The 19,295-nt window shown below is 38.0% G+C and overlaps 1 long non-coding RNA gene across 1 annotated transcript in view; it reads left to right on the forward strand.

The window, feature by feature from the left end:
* Nucleotides 1–19,295, forward strand: part of LOC117325411 — a 32,219-nt gene that overhangs the window by 1,356 nt on the left and 11,568 nt on the right. Inside the window, exon 2 of the long non-coding RNA XR_004532250.1 lies at nt 765–830. This is a non-coding gene — a long non-coding RNA (uncharacterized LOC117325411). The remainder of the gene's footprint in view (nt 1–764; nt 831–19,295) is intronic.

Raw genomic sequence — 19,295 nt, forward strand, 5'->3', positions numbered from 1 at the left:
TGTAACATTATACAATTATAGTCTTTTGATAAGGTCACTACATAGATTTATCAACCTGTGAAAAAAAAAAATGTCAGATTGATATTTGTGTAATGTCAATAAAACCCAGTATTGACCAAAATCAAAAGGCTATATTAGTTTAATTACATTCCTAGTTTCAGAATCATTGCTTGTCTGTGTTCCAATTGATTGCCAAATATTCAATATTATCAAACAGTGCCAATTAAGGGGAAGTAATTTGAATCTATTTGTTTTTCCGAAAATATCCAATCAACCAGCTTTTTTTTCTCTCAGGTTTTTTTGCAAGACATTGTCAATGTGTTTTTTTACTGGGAATCATGTGACACTATTTTAGCCAAATCAGGAAATGTGAAAAATATTTACAATGAATGTAAACAGATCTCTTTGTCAAATCAACAGACTTTCCATTAATTTCTAATTACTAAAAAAGTATGGGTTGATCAGGGGAATTTTTTTTGGAATACTTAATATAATAGTAGTCATCATACAACTTTGTAATACATAATTATTACAATTGATTTTGGGGAAAAAATTGTTTTTCCATAACTTTATATTACTTATAATATCTGAAAAGTAATATGATATGGCCTAAACATGTAAAAGGGAACTGTTGGCAGGTACTCTGTCTGAAGATTTATATATAGATTTTACTATCACAGATTTTAAAGTTGGTCTAGAGAAATGCATTGTTACAGCATGAACGTATTACGTCCTTAACTTATCGTTTCCTTACTATTTTTCAGAGGTTCCTAAAGTACCACACCGACTAGTAGACTGTTATTTTGTGAGACCAGTCCTGTGCGCCTTCTGTAAGTATTTTTTCTTTATTTGAAGATTGATATAAAGACATTTGCTTGGATGTTCTGACTTTCTTTTCGTTGGAATCATTTTTGGGCGTGCCTTTAGACGATTCCAATATGACCATGTAGTATTTATCCTCAAATAAGCCCCCTCCCTTAGTGTGAAAGTTTGGTACTGTATTTATCCTCAAGTGAGCCCCCTCTCTTACAGTGAAAATTTAGTACTGTATTTATCCTCAAGTGAGCCCCCTCTCTTACAGTGAAAGTTTAGTACTGTATTTATCCTCAAGTGAGCCCCCTCTCTTACAGTGAAAATTTAGTACTGTATTTATCCTCAAGTGAGCCCCCTCTCTTACAGTGAAAGTTTAGTACTGTATTTATCCTCAAGTGAGCCCCCTCTCTTACAGTGAAAGTTTAGTACTGTATTTATCCTCAAGTGAGCCCCCTCTCTTACAGTGAAAGTTTAGTACTGTATTTATCCTCAAGTAAGCCCCCTCCCTTAGTGTGAAAGTTTGGTATTGTATTTATCCTCAAGTAAGCCCCCTCCATTGCTGTAAAAAAGTTTAGTACTCAATTTATACTCAAGTGAGCCCCCTCCCTTACAGCGAAAGTTTAAACCCCTCCGTTATAGTGTGAAAGATCTGAAAACCTGAAATTTACATTTTGGAAATAAAGTGAAGATTTTAAATCAAGATGGAAGTGTTTGAAGAGATGCTAAAATAATGAAGGATTAACATGTGAATCAGAAAATTGGATATCTGTACTTACATATCTTTTGAGAAATATGTCTATAAATGTTTTTGTTTGTTAAAATTACCTTTCATTAGTGGTCAATGTAATTTTTTTTCTTTGAAAATGAAAATAATTAAAAAGAAAAAAAAAAATAACCAAAATGACATAGGAAGTTTTATCACAGACAGTTTCTACTTTGAGTGTGATGCATGAACACTTCAAATGACAGTTTTTTTTGCTTGTTTGTAGTATGTTTATCATATAACTTGCTTATCCTGTTCATGTAGTAAATAAAACTTAATAAGATTAGTTAAAATAAAAAAGTAATGTCATTATTAAATGATGTCTCTGTCTTCTCAGCATTGGGAAACCTACCATCAAGTTGAAATTTGCCTTTACTGAATGGATTTGAGAATATCATATTGATTTCATAAATATTAGTTTTGTGATAAATAGAATCTTAAATACATGTTTAAGTATGATTTGGAATTTATTGATTCTATATGTAAGATTCACACAATAGAACTGTTAAAAAATCATAACTATGATGGTGTTTTGAATAGTTTGTCTGTATAATAAATTGATGTGATGAAGTACTTTAAATTTCTACAACACTGAAGTATAAAATCTAATTTTGATGATTATGAAAATTACATTGAATCAGAATATTGATCACCAGTCTGTAAAATGATTGAATGAGCACAGCACTTCAGTTGATTATAAATAGAATATGAAAGAGGCTAGTAAGCATATTCACCAAGATTAAATATCACTGGCTTCACAATGAAATTGAATAAACATGGTAATTTTGTAAAAGCCAATACATAATTTATAAAGTGAATTGGGCTAGTAGGTTACGGCACACAATGAGCCATAACTATTTCTGATTGGGAGGTTCTGTACAGGTAAGCAGAAATGTCATAATTGATTTCTGTCCAGGGAACAATTAAGTTTCAGTGAAAGTATCAGAGCATAAACGGACCATGTGAACATTGATCCGGTGTCATGTCTAGGTGCTGGAGATGGTTGGTTTGATCCGGTGTCATGTCTAGGTGCTGGAGATGGTTGGTTCACGAATGCAGTGCATAGCAGTGCAGAGAGGTTAATGTGAATCTCGCTGTACAGTATTATTTGGAAATGTATATTTCAGTATCATTACCCATCAGAAATGTTCTGTCAGTGATTTAGACTTCAGTCTGTAGATGTCCTAGATGGTGGTTTTGCCATAAGTATTTACAGCAAAAATGTCTCTACCACAGTTTTCATGTTTAAAAGTTGTGCTTCATGCTGCCATTTTGTTGTAATGGATTTCTTGAAGTGCTTTGTTGGTGCCCCAGATTCAAACACATGCCATAAATATTCTAAAAAGTGTTCTTTTAGTGAAACCTGTGTAGAAATTAAAGACTGTTGGAATAGGTTAACGATTCATTCCGTATACATGTGTATTTGACATAAAGTATAAGAAAAAAAACCCCATTAAACTTTAATTTAGAATTGTCACATAATTTAGATAAAAAAGGAAGTGCCAAAATATATTTTATTGTTATGTTTTGTTCATTAGCAGAATGTTTTGTTCATTAGCAGAATGTTTTGTTCATAAGCAGAATGTTTTGTTCATTAGCAGAATGCTTTGCTCATTAGCAGAATGTTTTGTTCATTAGCAGAATGTTTTGTTCGTTAGCAGAATTTTTTGTTCATTAGCAGAATGTTTTGTTCATAAACAGAATGTTTTGTTCATTAGCAGAATGTTTTGTTCATTAGCAGAATGTTTTGTTCATAAGCAGAATGTTTTGTTCATTAGCAGAATGTTTTGTTCATAAGCAGAATGTTTTGTTCATTAGCAGAATGTTTTGTTCATTAGCAGAACAATATTAGCGGCATAGTTACATTATTTGAAATCTAGTCTTAAAGAAAACTTGAACATATGTTTGATCGGTGCAAATATTTCAGGGTTCAAATCTTTCATAGATTATTTTCTGAAATCAACTGGCTAAATTAGAAAGGAGTGGAATTGGAATATTTTCTGCAATCAGCTGGCTAAATTAGAAAGGAGTGGAATTGGAGTAATCAGCTGAAAATGCATATCATGTAATAATAACACTTTTGGGAGACATATCATGTAATAATAACACTTTTGGGAGACTGATTTAACTGAAATGAATGGGACCAATGAATGCCCAACCCTTTTCCAAATATTTAAATCTACTGATAACTCAGGCCGAATGTTTGCATAGGTAGAGAAAAATATTGATCTTTTTCCTGTTATGTAATAGGCAATGATATCAATTCACCAGCATTGACCCAATAACACACTTAGATTTCCCTGAAGGTGTTGCTCAGTAGATAAATTGTCTGACCCACTAACACAGTATTTCCAGGACTGCATTGAGTAATGAATTGCAAACAAGACACACTTGAGAGAATGGAGTGTTGAACAACAAGAGAATTATCACATCAGGAAGATTTTAGATCTAACCAGCCACTAGAATATTCCTGTTTTAGGAAGAATAGGGTTTGAGAGCTAGTGACAAGGAAAATGAAAAAAAAAAAACTAAAAACAGGTTGTACAGGACACTGGAGGTTTAGAAATCAATAGGAAGGTTGTCTCTGTATGATTCACAAGACAGGTCATTGTGTCACCGATTGGTGTAAGGCACAGCTGCTGAGCTCAGGCTTAGCTCAGTGTGTCTCTGGGGTTTATAATCAGTGAACACATTGACTCATTAGGGTTTATAGCATCTAAGGAAGGACTCATACACAGCTTACTTGTCACTGATAAAATTAGTCCTCACATTCTCTGTCAGATTGAATAGGCTCACTTGAGACTAAAGTCATAAAGGGAGTGGTAAACAAGCTAACAGTATCTCTATAGGTTACTGGTTTATATACACGGAGGCAAGGGATTGTTAGGTTCATATAAAAAATTAATAGAATTCAAAGTTTCTTCAAGATTAAGTCTACTTATTTGAGCTAATGGTCACTGAGGGAATGAATTAACTACTTATTTGAGCTAATGGTCACTGAGGGAATGAATTAACTACTTATTTGAGCTAATGGTCACTGAGGGAATGAATTGACTACTTATTTGAGCTAATGGTCACTGAGGAATTAACTACTTATTTGAGCTAATGGTCACTGAGGGAATGAATTAACTACTTATTTGAGCTAATGGTCACTGAGGGAATGAATTGACTACTTATTTGAGCTAATGGTCACTGAGGGAATGAATTAACTACTTATTTGAGCTAATGGTCAATGAGAGAATGAATTAACTACTTATTTGAGCTAATAGTCAATGAGGGAATGAATTACTACTTATTTGAGCTAATGGTCACTGAGGGAATGGATTGACTCAACTTGTTTGAGCTAATAGTCACCGAGGGAATGAATTACTTGCATTTAAAGTTTAATACAGCTCACAATCCCTATAGAGATCGAATAGGCCTATAAAAAAAAAAATATATATATATGGAGTGTCAAGCCCAGTTAGGCCCCAGTGGAACATCACCCTGCTGACCATCACTCTACAAGAGGGAGCTCCCACAGTATGACACTTCCCTAGCATACCCAACCCACATCAATTAGCACATATCATTTACCTGGCTAGCAGATTAACACTACTACATATACAGTCTTCCTGAGGAAGACTAGGTTTAATGGTTAACTAGACTTAGATATGTCTTGTTAGAGTTTGTCGTCACTCTGGTTGTAGAGATTGTCGTCACTCTGGTTGACTAGGTTTAACGGTTAACTAGACTTAGATTTGTCTTGTTAGAGATTGTCGTCACTCTGGTTGTAGAGATTGTCGTCACTCTGGTTGACTAGGTTTAACGGTTAACTAGACTTAGATATGTCTTGTTAGAGATTGTCGTCACTCTGGTTGTAGAGATTGTCGTCACTCTGGTTGTAGAGATTGTCGTCACTCTGGTTGTAGAGATTGTCGTCACTCTGGTTGTAGAGATTGTCGTCACTCTGGTTGTAGAGATTGTCGTCACTCTGGTTGACTAGGTTTAATGGTTAACTAGGCTTAGATATGTCTTGTTAGAGATTGTCGTCACTCTGGTTGTAGAGTTTGTCGTCACTCTGGTTGTAGAGATTGTCGTCACTCTGGTTGTAGAGATTGTCGTCACTCTGGTTGTAGAGATTGTCGTCACTCTGGTTGTAGAGATTGTCGTCTCTCTGGTTGTAGAGATTGTCGTCACTCTGGTTGTAGAGATTGTCGTCACTCTGGTTGACTAGGTTTAAAGGTTAACTAGGCTTAGATATGTCTTGTTAGAGATTGTCGTCACTCTGGTTGTAGAGATTGTCGTCACTCTGGTTGTAGAGATTGTCGTCTCTCTGGTTGTAGAGTTTGTCGTCACTCTGGTTGTAGAGATTGTCGTCACTCTGGTTGTAGAGATTGTCGTCACTCTGGTTGTAGAGATTGTCGTCTCTCTGGTTGTAGAGATTGTCGTCACTCTGGTTGTAGAGATTGTCGTCACTCTGGTTGACTAGGTTTAAAGGTTAACTAGGCTTAGATATGTCTTGTTAGAGATTGTCGTCACTCTGGTTGTAGAGATTGTCGTCTCTCTGGTTGTAGAGATTGTTGTCACTCTGGTTGTAGAGATTGTCGTCACTCTGGTTGACTAGGTTTAAAGGTTAACTAGGCTTAGATATGTCTTGTTAGAGATTGTCGTCACTCTGGTTGTAGAGATTGTCGTCTCTCTGGTTGTAGAGATTGTTGTCACTCTGGTTGTAGAGATTGTCGTCACTCTGGTTGTAGAGATTGTCGTCACTCTGGTTGTAGAGATTGTCGTCACTCTGGTTGTAGAGATTGTCGTCACTCTGGTTGTAGAGATTGTCGTCACTCTGGTTGTAGAGATTGTCGTCACTCTGGTTGTAGAGATTGTCGTCACTCTGGTTGTAGAGATTGTTGTCACTCTGGTTGTAGAGATTGTCGTCACTCTGGTTGACTAGGTTTAACGGTTAACTAGACTTAGATATGTCTTGTTAGAGATTGTCGTCACTCTGGTTGTAGAGATTGTCGTCACTCTGGTTGTAGAGATTGTCGTCACTCTGGTTATAGAGATTGTCGTCACTCTGGTTGTAGAGATTGTCGTCACTCTGGTTGACTAAGTTTAACGGTTAACTAGACTTAGATATGTCTTGTTAGAGATTGTCGTCACTCTGGTTGTAGAGATTGTCGTCACTCTGGTTGTAGAGATTGTCGTCACTCTGGTTGTAGAGATTGTCGTCACTCTGGTTGTAGAGATTGTCGTCACTCTGGTTGTAGAGATTGTCGTCACTCTGGTTGTAGAGATTGTCGTCACTCTGGTTGTAGAGATTGTCGTCACTCTGGTTGACTAGGTTTAAAGGTTAACTAGACTTAGATATGTCTTGTTAGAGTTTGTCATCACTCTGGAATCGGCTGAGCTTATTCTGAATCTTGTTAGAAGTTAAATGGTCACTTATTCATCATACCAAATTAAAATGCAAGTGCTTTAATATATATATATATATATATATAAAATGCTTTATGAAAAGAAAAAAAATAGTTGTATTTGCCTGTGTGAAGGCTTGAGCGACTTGATCCATCAGGGGTTATTTGAGCTCAAAATTTGTAAGGGTTGGCAAGAGTTTATTGAATTTCACAGGTCCATTGTAGCTAATATCACAATCCTTAACAACCCTGCTAAAGCCTTACGAAGCATTGCAATGACATTGCACAAGCTTCTTCATGAGACTGATAAGGTTTGTGAAATCTTTCTGATGAGTGATGACGCTCCCATTCACTGGCCTACTGAGCCCACCGTTTCCATATATAGGTATATGATTATCACGTCTGGTGGCTGCGTGATTGTCCTTTCAGCCTGGCCTCATTCCGTTCCTTTCATGAACAGTTCAATAACTACTCAGGCAATCTTTGTTGCTGCCGTTTAATGAAGACCGATGACATTTCTGGTCAGGTACTGATTAGAACTCCAGTCTCTCACTTATAACTGTACCTCTAACCTTTCAAAACGTTCAACTGATCTTTTCAAACAACTGGAATCAATAATTGGATGACCTACATTTAAGGCTGGCCAACCATAAGGTTTCTCCTGTTTATGATGTAAGATTTTTTTAGAGCTATTTATAGAACATCTTTGAAACACTGTCAAATGACTTTGGTAGCTGTATCTAATCCCCAGTCGCATGCTATGTGTATGCATCTAACTATAATATATTCAAATAGTTCACCAATATTTTCATATTCAATATTTCTTTACAGTGTATATTTAAACATTTTGATGGCATTTTTAGCCCACCATCATCAGATGGTGGGCTATTCAAATCGCCCTGCGTCCGTGGTCCGTCGTCCGTCCGTCCCTCCGTCCCTCCGTCTGTAAACAATTCTTGTTATCGCTATTTCTCAGAAAGTACTGAAAGGATCTTTCTCAAATTTCATATGTAGGTTCCCCTTGGTGCCTAGTTATGCATATTGCATTTTGAGACCAATCGGAAAACAAAATGGCCGACAGGCAGCCATCTTGGATTTTGACAATTGAAGTTTGTTATCGCTATTTCTCAGAAAGTACTGAAAGGATCTTTCTCAAATTTCATATGTAGGTTCCCCTTGGTGCCTAGTTATGCATATTGCATTTTTAGACCAATCGGAAAACAAAATGGCCGACAGGCAGCCATCTTGGATTTTGACAATTGAAATTTGTTATCTCTATTTCTGAGAAAGTACTGAAGGGATCTTTCTCAAATTTCATATGAAGGTTCCCCTTGGTGCCTAGTTATGCATATTGCGTTTTTAGACCAATCGGATAACAACATGGCCGACAGGCAGCCATCTTGGATTTTGACAATTGAAGTTTGTTATCGCTATTTTTGAGAAAGTACTGAAGGGATCTTTCTCAAATTTCATATGTAGGTTCCCCTTGGTGCCTAGTTATGCATATTGCATTTTGAGACCAATCGGCAAACAAAATGGCCGACAGGCAGCCATCTTGGATTTTGACAATTGAAGTTTGTTATCGCTATTTCTGAGAAAGTGCTGAATGGATCTTTCTCAAATTTCATATGAAGGTTTCCCTTGGTGCCTAGTTATGCATATTGCGTTTTGAGACCAATCGGATAACAACATGGCCGACAGGCAGCCATCTTGGATTTTGACAATTGAAGTTTGTTATCTCTGTTTTTGAGAAAGTACTGAAGGGATCTTTCTCAAATTTCATATGTAGGTTCCCCTTGGTGCCTAGTTATGCATATTGCGATTTGAGACCAATCTGAAAACAACATGGCCGACAGGCAGCCATCTTGGATTTTGACAATTGAAGTTTGTTATCGCTATTTCTGAGAATGTACTGAAGGGATCTTTCTGAAATTTCATATGTAGATTTCCCTTGGTGCCTAGTTATGCATATTGCGATTTGAGACCAATCTGAAAACAAAATGGCCGACAGGCAGCCATCTTGGATTTTGACAATTGAAGTTTGTTATCACTATTTCTGAGAAAGTACTGAATGGATCTTTCTCAAATTTCATATGTAAGTTTCCCTTGGTGCCTAGTTATGCATATTGCGATTTGAGACCAATCTGAAAACAACATGGCCAACAGGCAGCCATCTTGGATTTTGACAATTGAAGTTTGTTATCACTATTTCTGAGAAAGTACTGAAGGGATCTTTCTGAAATTTCATATGTAGGTTTCCCTTGGTGCCTAGTTATGCATATTGCGTTTTGAAACCAATCTGAAAACAACATGGCCGACAGGCAGCCATCTTGGATTTTGACAATTGAAGTTTGTTATCACTATTTCTGAGAAAGTACTGAATGGATCTTTCTGAAATTTCATATGTAAGTTTCCCTTGGTGCCTAGTTATGCATATTGCGTTTTGAAACCAATCTGAAAACAACATGGCCGACAGGCAGCCATCTTGGATTTTGACAATTGAAGTTTATTATCGCTATTTCTGAGAAAGTACTGAAGGGATCTTTCTGAAATTTCATATGTAAGTTTCCCTTGGTGCCTAGTTATGCATATTGCGTTTTGAAACCAATCTGAAAACAACATGGCCGACAGGCAGCCATCTTGGATTTTGACAATTGAAGTTTATTATCGCTATTTCTGAGAAAGTACTGAATGGATCTTTCTCAAATTTCATAAGTAGGTTCCCCTTGGTCACTTGCATTGCATTTTTGGACCAGTCTGTCCGGAAAACAACCTGGCAAACAAACAGCCATTATCGTTAAATCTCAATTTTTATATAGCTAGGATTCCCTTGTTTGAAAAGTACTGGAGGGATGTCTAAATTTGCACAGATTAGTAAAATGAAGGGAAAAGTAGAGAAAAGATCAATCTGACATGGAACCTATGAAGATCATTCAATGGTGGGCGCCAAGATCCCTCTGGGATCTCTTGTTTGGAAAATAAAGACAAAAATTCTCTGTGCTTTAAAAAAGCTCAAATTGAAATATGGTAGGTTGCTGGAACAGATGATCGAAGATAGGTTTTCAGTGTATGTGTTTTGGTAATCCATCACGGACATCTTGTTTGGCTTGACACTGCTTTGTTTAAAACGTCATATCCAAACAACAAAGAGTCATCGTCACAGTTTATAAAATCATGATACCACCGACTAATTACAATGTACCACAAATATATCAATTCCTGTGAAACCTTTCCCTTTTTACGATTACGGATCCCAAATTTGTTACCATGTGTGAGTTAGTTCTAAGGGAATTGTACAAAATGAAAATACAAAATTTTCTATACAGATATATGGTACCTGTAAAGGATGAGTATATTGTACATAAGTATGGTATAAAACACTTCTATTTTGTGTGGGATTTATTTTCACATTACACAACGAGAGTCAATTGTGAATTCAAATCCTTACATGATTATTTGTACAAAAATAACACTTTTCAACATACTTTATTGCTTAAATATAAACTTTATTTATTTTACAACAGTTGCGAAACAGGTTATATAAATTTACATTAATCACGCTTGTTGGCCCAGATGGAAGCGCACGAGGGGTCTTATTGTGGGAAGAAACCGGAGTACCCGGGGAAAACCCACGTGGTCAGACAGGTAACCCTGTAACTGTAGTACCTAGGGAAAACCCACATGGTCAGACAGGTGACCCTGTAACTGTAGTACCTAGGGAAAACCCACATGGTCAGACAGGTGACCCTGTAACAGTAGTACCTAGGGAAAACCCACATGGTCAGACATGTGACCCTGTAACTGTAGTACCTAGGGAAAACCCACATGGTCAGACAGGTGACCCTGTAACTGTAGTACCTAGGGAAAACCCACATGGTCAGACATGTGACCCTGTAACTACAGTAACTAGGGAAAACCCACATGGTCAGACATGTGACCCTGTAACTACAGTAACTAGGGAAAACCCACATGGTCAGACAGGTGACCCTGTAACTGTAGTACCTAGGAAAAACCCACATGGTCAGACATGTGACCCTGTAACTACAGTACCTAGGAAAAACCCACATGGTCAGACAGGTTACCCTGTAACTGTAGTACCTAGGGAAAACCCACATGGTCAGACATGTGACCCTGTAACTGTAGTACCTAGGGAAAACCCACATGGTCAGACATGTGACCCTGTAACTACAGTAACTAGGGAAAACCCACATGGTCAGACATGTGACCCTGTAACTACAGTAACTAGGGAAAACCCACATGGTCAGACAGGTGACCCTGTAACTGTAGTACCTAGGAAAAACCCACATGGTCAGACAGGTGACCCTGTAACTGTAGTACCTAGGGAAAACCCACATGGTCAGACAGGTGACCCTGTAACAGTAGTACCTAGGGAAAACCCACATGGTCAGACATGTGACCCTGTAACTGTAGTACCTAGGGAAAACCCACATGGTCAGACAGGTGACCCTGTAACTGTAGTACCTAGGGAAAACCCACATGGTCAGACATGTGACCCTGTAACTACAGTAACTAGGGAAAACCCACATGGTCAGACATGTGACCCTGTAACTACAGTAACTAGGGAAAACCCACATGGTCAGACAGGTGACCCTGTAACTGTAGTACCTAGGAAAAACCCACATGGTCAGACATGTGACCCTGTAACTACAGTACCTAGGAAAAACCCACATGGTCAGACAGGTTACCCTGTAACTGTAGTACCTAGGGAAAACCCACATGGTCAGACATGTGACCCTGTAACTGTAGTACCTAGGGAAAACCCACATGGTCAGACATGTGACCCTGTAACTACAGTAACTAGGGAAAACCCACATGGTCAGACATGTGACCCTGTAACTACAGTAACTAGGGAAAACCCACATGGTCAGACAGGTGACCCTGTAACTGTAGTACCTAGGAAAAACCCACATGGTCAGACATGTGACCCTGTAACTACAGTACCTAGGAAAAACCCACATGGTCAGACAGGTTACCCTGTAACTGTAGTACCTAGGGAAAACCCACATGGTCAGACATGTGACCCTGTAACTGTAGTACCTAGGGAAAACCCACATGGTCAGACATGTGACCCTGTAACTACAGTACCTAGGAAAAACCCACATGGTCAGACAGGTTACCCTGTAACTGTAGTACCTAGGGAAAACCCACATGGTCAGACATGTGACCCTGTAACTGTAGTACCTAGGGAAAACCCACATGGTCAGACATGTGACCCTGTAACTGTAGTACCTAGGGAAAACCCACATGGTCAAACAGGTGACCCTGTAACTACAGTACCTAGGGAAAACCCACATGGTCAGACAGGTGACCCTATAACTACAGTACCTAGGGAAAACCCACATGGTCAGGTGACCCTGTAACTGTAGTACCTAGGGAAGACCCACATGGTCAGACAGGTGACCCTGTAACTGTAGTACCTAGGGAAAACCCACATGGTCAGGTGACCCTGTAACTACAGTAACTAGGGAAAACCCACATGGTCAGACAGGTGACCCTGTAACTGTAGTACCTAGGGAAAACCCACATGGTCAGGCATGTGACCCTGTAACTGTAGTACCTAGGGAAAACCCACATGGTCAGGCATGTGACCCTGTAACTGTAGTACCTAGGGAAAACCCACATGGTCAAACAGGTGACCCTGTAACTACAGTACCTAGGGAAAACCCACATGGTCAGACAGGTGACCCTATAACTACAGTACCTAGGGAAAACCCACATGGTCAGGTGACCCTGTAACTGTAGTACCTAGGGAAGACCCACATGGTCAGACAGGTGACCCTGTAACTGTAGTACCTAGGGAAAACCCACATGGTCAGGTGACCCTGTAACTACAGTAACTAGGGAAAACCCACATGGTCAGACAGGTGACCCTGTAACTGTAGTACCTAGGGAAAACCCACATGGTCAGGCATGTGACCCTGTAACTGTAGTACCTAGGGAAAACCCACATGGTCAGGCATGTGACCCTGTAACTGTAGTAACTAGGGAAAACCCACATGGTCAGACATGTGACCCTGTAACTGTAGTAACTAGGGAAAACCCACATGGTCAGACATGTGACCTTGTAACTGTAGTACCTAGGGAAAACCCACATGGTCAGACATGTGACCCTGTAACTACAGTACCTAGGGAAAACCCACATGGTCAGACAGGTGACCCTGTAACCGTAATACCTAGGGAAAACCCACATGGTCAGACATGTGACCCTGTAACCGTAATACCTAGGGAAAACCCACATGGTCAGACATGTGACCCTGTAACTACAGTACCTAGGGAAAACCCACATGGTCAGACAGGTGACCCTGTAACCGTAATACCTAGGGAAAACCCACATGGTCAGACAGGTGACCCTGTAACTGTAGTAACTAGGGAAAACCCACGTGGTCAGACAGGTGACCCTGTAACTGTAGTACCTAGGGAAAACCCACATGGTCAGACATGTGACCCTGTAACTGTAGTACCTAGGGAAAACCCACATGGTCAGGCATGTGACCCTGTAACTGTAGTACCTAGGGAAAACCCACATGGTCAGACAGGTGACCCTGTAACTGTAGTAACTAGGGAAAACCCACATGGTCAGACATGTGACCCTGTAACTGTAGTACCTAGGGAAAACCCACATGGTCAGACATGTGACCCTGTAACTACAGTACCTAGGGAAAACCCACATGGTCAGACAGGTGACCCTGTAACCGTAATACCTAGGGAAAACCCACATGGTCAGACAGGTGACCCTGTAACTGTAGTAACTAGGGAAAACCCACGTGGTCAGACAGGTGACCTTGTAACTGTAGTACCTAGGGAAAACCCACATGGTCAGACAGACAGGTTACCCTGTAACTGTAGTAAATAGGGGAAAACCCACGTGGTCAGACAGGTGACCCTGTAACTGTAGTAACTAGGGAAAACCCACATGGTCAGACATGTGACCCTGTAACTACAGTACCTAGGGAAAACCCACATGGTCAGACATGTGACCCTGTAACTGTAGTAACTAGGGAAAACCCACATGGTCAGACATGTGACCCTGTAACTACAGTACCTAGGGAAAACCCACGTGGTCAGACAGGTGACCCTGTAACTGTAGTAACTAGGGAAAACCCACATGGTCAGACATGTGACCCTGTAACTACAGTACCTAGGGAAAACCCACATGGTCAGACATGTGACCTTGTACCTTTATTGCTTAGTGACATGGAAGTTTTGCATGACATGAGTCCATGACACTATAAGCTTATCATTCATGAATTTATAGTCATGTTTAGATCAGCATTCACAACGTCATGTATTTGCTTATATATCTGAAGAGGTAAAATCGCGAAATCCAAGTGATTTACAATATTCTACACAGTGTGTACAAAGTTTTTATGATTAGTTAACAAATTATGTTTGTTTGACCAAATTCTGATGTTATTTGAAGACAAATATAATGTCATGTGTATGTGCTTTGAAATATAGAATTAAAATATAGTTAGTGAGTGCTGTCAATGTAGCATTCAGATAAATTGTGATTGCATTGAAGTGTATTGGTAGAGCTAGGACATTTGTATAATGTAATTTAAACATTTTCTAGATTTATCTTAATACGGTTGAATTAGATGTCATCCAACAGCCAAGGTCAATGTGATAGAGTGGTCTAATGGCCATGGTCAGAAGTTCACCGCTGGAGATCTATAACTACGAAACAATGAATATTGATGAAAGATGTTGTTTGTTAAATGACCAAGGACCTTCCACTAATTATAGCACAGTTGATATAGGGTCATTGCTACCTGATGAAGAATAGGTTCCTTTTAACTTACCTGTAACGACTATTGATCAAAGGTAATCACCAAAAGAAATTATCTCTCCGTCATTTGATTCATTCTCTATAGCTTTTTCCTGATCTATAAAAAGCATCAGTTGAGTGTGTAAATTATATGATAAAAGACTTTGTTGGTATTGAAAAAAAAGTCCTTATTAATGACTTTTTTTTATGTGACAAATGACAAATCTCGACACGAATGATATTAGTATGCAGACCTCATTAACGAATCGGGAGATATGGCAGTGTCATAATTGTTAAAGTACTTTTAACGTGCACAGAAATTAGAAATGACAGATTTGCACAAAAAATGTATTAGTAATAAAAAAGCAGAAGTAAAAAAAAATATTCAAGAAATGGAAATAATATAAATGGGTTTCCTTAAAACGTTTTATTAGTTCATCCGGCTCATTTTGTACATTCATCCCTTGAAGCTGCATGCGGCATTCATCTTGTCAACTTTTTTTTCTAATTTTGAAATTCTGTATAAAAAAAGGATTGGTTTTGATTCTACCAAAGTTTCCTCATACCACGAGTGTGATAATGGTATTGTGATGTAATCTGTTATGAATTAAAATCTGGGTTTTACAGGATTTCATTTGATTCCAGTCCAGTTATAAAGAAGTAATTAGATTTTGCAATATATCTCTATAACTCTATTTTAGTACAATCAAGTCTTTACGTAAGATTGGCTGGAGGAGAAATACCTAACTAGGGCAAATTTTTATTTTTTTTTATCAAAAAGTTTTACGATGTTAATTTTTTGTTTCCAGGTCAATATTCAGAAGCATGTTAATCATGATCGAAAAGTCACCAGACATTCTGTAAAATAAAAAATCTTGGAGAGGTTCATAATCCTCATACCAAATGGAAAGTCATGCAAGATCATAAACAAAGATATGTCATGCCATCAGTTTCACAAATAGTTTTGTCAGAGAGGATAAGAGTGCCCGAGACCTGATGACCCCAGATATACAGAGTTAAAGTACCTTGTCAGAAATCCCCACAGGGGCATCATACCAGTCCTCATTGTTATCACATCAAATCGTAAACAGATTTACCATCAACATTTCTAATTGACTCTGTTTCTCTTGGTACGATCAGGTACATGTATCTGTATAATCCGGGGGAGCAAATTATCTTTCTTTTATCTGTGTTTATGCAGTGTCAAAACTGTTTCATCTTCTGGGTCAGGTTTCTAAATCTTTAAAATGTAAAAAAATGAAATTGTCCTTTAGGTGTGGTAGCCATTGTTTAAATCAAATGACTTTGTATCACATTGAAAAGAACCCTTATGGCAACTATGAAATCAGTTTACAAATATTGATGTTCAGGATAAAATGCCATCCCAGGGCCACATGTAGAATTCAAAATGAAGTTGTTTTACAGTGATGTAGGTCAGCAATATTTCGATAACAATTTATGGACATACAGAATTTGTGAGGATGGTGATTTTTATATAATTTCAGATATACTCATACTTATCAGAGCGACATCAATGAATAAAACAAAAAATGAAAGCCAGATCCTGAGGCTTTTCAGGAAAATAATATTTTTTTTAACTTATTTAACGAACCTCAGTTTATTCAATATGTCAGTTATAAGTTGGATAAAAACTGTTCTGTATGCATGGACATGATTCTTATTATAGTTAGGGGGTTGTATACCCAGAAATAGGGTAATGGTATTTTGACTGTGGTCAGCTGTTATTAGACAGTGCTGATTTTCATTATTGATATTTAAACACTTTTATGTGATAGTTCCTCTGTAGGAGGTTCATTAGTTCACATCAAATCACTGTATTATTACTGGTATTTACACTATCAATTAGAGACATGGTCCACCACAATTAGAGACCGTGGTCCACCAACTGTCCAACATACAGACGCTCTCTCAATCCTCATTTGTTCTTCATTTTACCATCTGTTGTATTGGCTACTCTGACCTTGACTCTGCTGAAATAACTATCTGTAGAAAATCTTCACAGCCAGGTCTAGGTGACCCATATATTGATGACTAGTAATAATGACCTATGCCAAATGCTGACCACCAGGTATAATGAGAATGGCTGACCACTATCTGATTTGTGGCCACAGCGTGGGTCATTTAACTGTTGTATTGATGGTTGATCTGATAATTTTCAATAAAGTCATGATTTCTTTGTATCAGGTATATATACTAAAACGTATTTCTGTTCTCTCATATCAGGTAAACATATACATATATAGATTGGTCGGGTGGTTAAGTGGGTGGAGTGGTTAAGGATCGAACATCATTAGGTGGGGCGGGTGGTTAAGAAACATTATTAGGTGGGGCGGGTGGTTAAGGAACATCATTAGGTGGGGCGGGTGGTTAAGGAACATCATTAGGTGGGGTGGGTGGTTAAGAAACATTATTAGGTGGGGCGGGTGGTTAAGTGGGTGGAGTGGTTAAGGAACATCATTAGGTGGGGCGGGTGGTTAAGGAACATCATTAGGTGGGGCGGGTGGTTAAGAAACATCATTAGGTGGGGCGGGTGGTTAAGGAACATCATTAGGTGGGGTGGGTGGTTAAGAAACATTATTAGGTGGGGCGGGTGGTTAAGGAACATCATTAGGTGGGGCGGGTGGTTAAGGAACATCATTAGGTTGGGCGGGTGGTTACATTCTTGACTGCTTACACCTTGGCAGAATCAAAATTCCTTTGACATATTTAGATACAGAATCAAAATTCCTTTGACATATTTAGATACAGAATCAAAATTCCTTTGACATATTTAGATGCAGAATTTTACAAACTGCATTTATCTGCAAATAAGCTGCTGCCAACAAATGCTTGCTTCAGAACTATCAATTTTAAAATAATGAGCTATAAGTGGCTTATTTGATGATGATTTAATGGTACTGGTCATAATGAAAGATAGTCTTTATGCTTGAATAAAACCAACACTTGCTTGGTTCAAAATTATGTACCAATAGGAAGGTTTTAAGATTTTAAAAACTTATTAATTAAAGTATGCACTATCAATTGTTTTGAATTGACTTGTAGAGTTTTAGGTCAGGCTTACTGTAATACCCATATATTTCTTATCAAACACATCTTATAATTCAGATGGATTTAGAAACTGAGTAGATCTCTTTTGTTGTAAATTCATAGTCTGTTGAACAAGAGCCATATAAATGATCTAGATCAAATAGTGTACCTGAACAAAAGTTCTTCCTTTGTTATTAAATGTATGTCAGATTTTTAAATTGAGGTCATGTCTTTAGAGTAAACGAAGCACTTACATTTTGTCCCATATATCCTTTGTGACCCTGCTAACTGGTAATGTAAATATTCCTTTGTGTGCCCTTTCCAAATATTGACTGCTATCAATGGGTAATTTTGTGCTGACTATCTAATGGTTTAGCTGACTGCAGTGTAAGTATATTTATTTTCCAAGGCCAGAAGGTTATAAGCAGGACAGATAGAAATGTTGTCATTCCAGCTTAGGTAAACCAAGGGAAAAACAGCTGATGAAAATTGGTTTTAACTTTGATTCCATATTGGTTTTAACTTTGATTTCGTATATGTTAGCGGTTATTTTACAGCAACACACAAAAGAGTTTCACAATAATACTATTTTAAGAAAAAGGTTTACAATTTATCATTTGTCCTAGTAATGAAACCCAAATCCATTGATAACATTTAAATACTTTTTAACATTCTGCTACAGAGATGTTAATATGAAATGTATTAGTTTCATGAGAATGCCTAGATTGCTTATATCTCTACCTATAGTAAACCTTGAGTCAGTTCGAACTTTGAACTTTGAAATTGAACAGGTTCATCAATAATTATTGATGTTTTAATTGAAAACAAATGTAATGGAACTATCCGCTAATTCAAACTGACCACAGGTTTACCGTATTTGGTGATTTCAGTCATTTTGTATGTGTGTCCACATATTTAAAAGAAAGATATATTGTAATGCAATGTGACGTCACTGTATTGCTACTATGACATCACTGTATTGCTGCTATGACATCACTGTATTGCTGCCATGACATCACTGTATTGTTGCCATGACATCACTGTATTGCTGCCATGACATCACTGTATTGTTGCCATGACATCACTATTGCTGCAATGACATCACTGTATTACTGCCATGACATCACTGTATTGCTGCCATGACATCACTGTATTGCTGCCATGACATCACTGTATTGTTGCCATGACATCACTGTATTACTGCCATGACATCACTGTATTGCTGCCATGACATCACTGTATTGTTGCCATGACATCACTGTATTGCTGCAATGACATCACTGTATTTCTGCCATGACATCACTGTATTGCTGCCATGACATCACTGTATTTCTGCCATGACATCACTGTATTGCTGCCAGCACATGATGTATTTTATACGTTTAGAACATGTGTATTAGTCACAATATTGATTTCACTATGGAAACCCAATCCTTATATAAATGTGGATTTCATAAGCCTATTATATGTGTCCGTTATCTACCTA

Source organism: Pecten maximus, chromosome 4 (genome assembly GCF_902652985.1).
Source record: "Pecten maximus chromosome 4, xPecMax1.1, whole genome shotgun sequence".
In the NCBI taxonomy this organism is placed as follows: domain Eukaryota; kingdom Metazoa; phylum Mollusca; class Bivalvia; order Pectinida; family Pectinidae; genus Pecten; species Pecten maximus.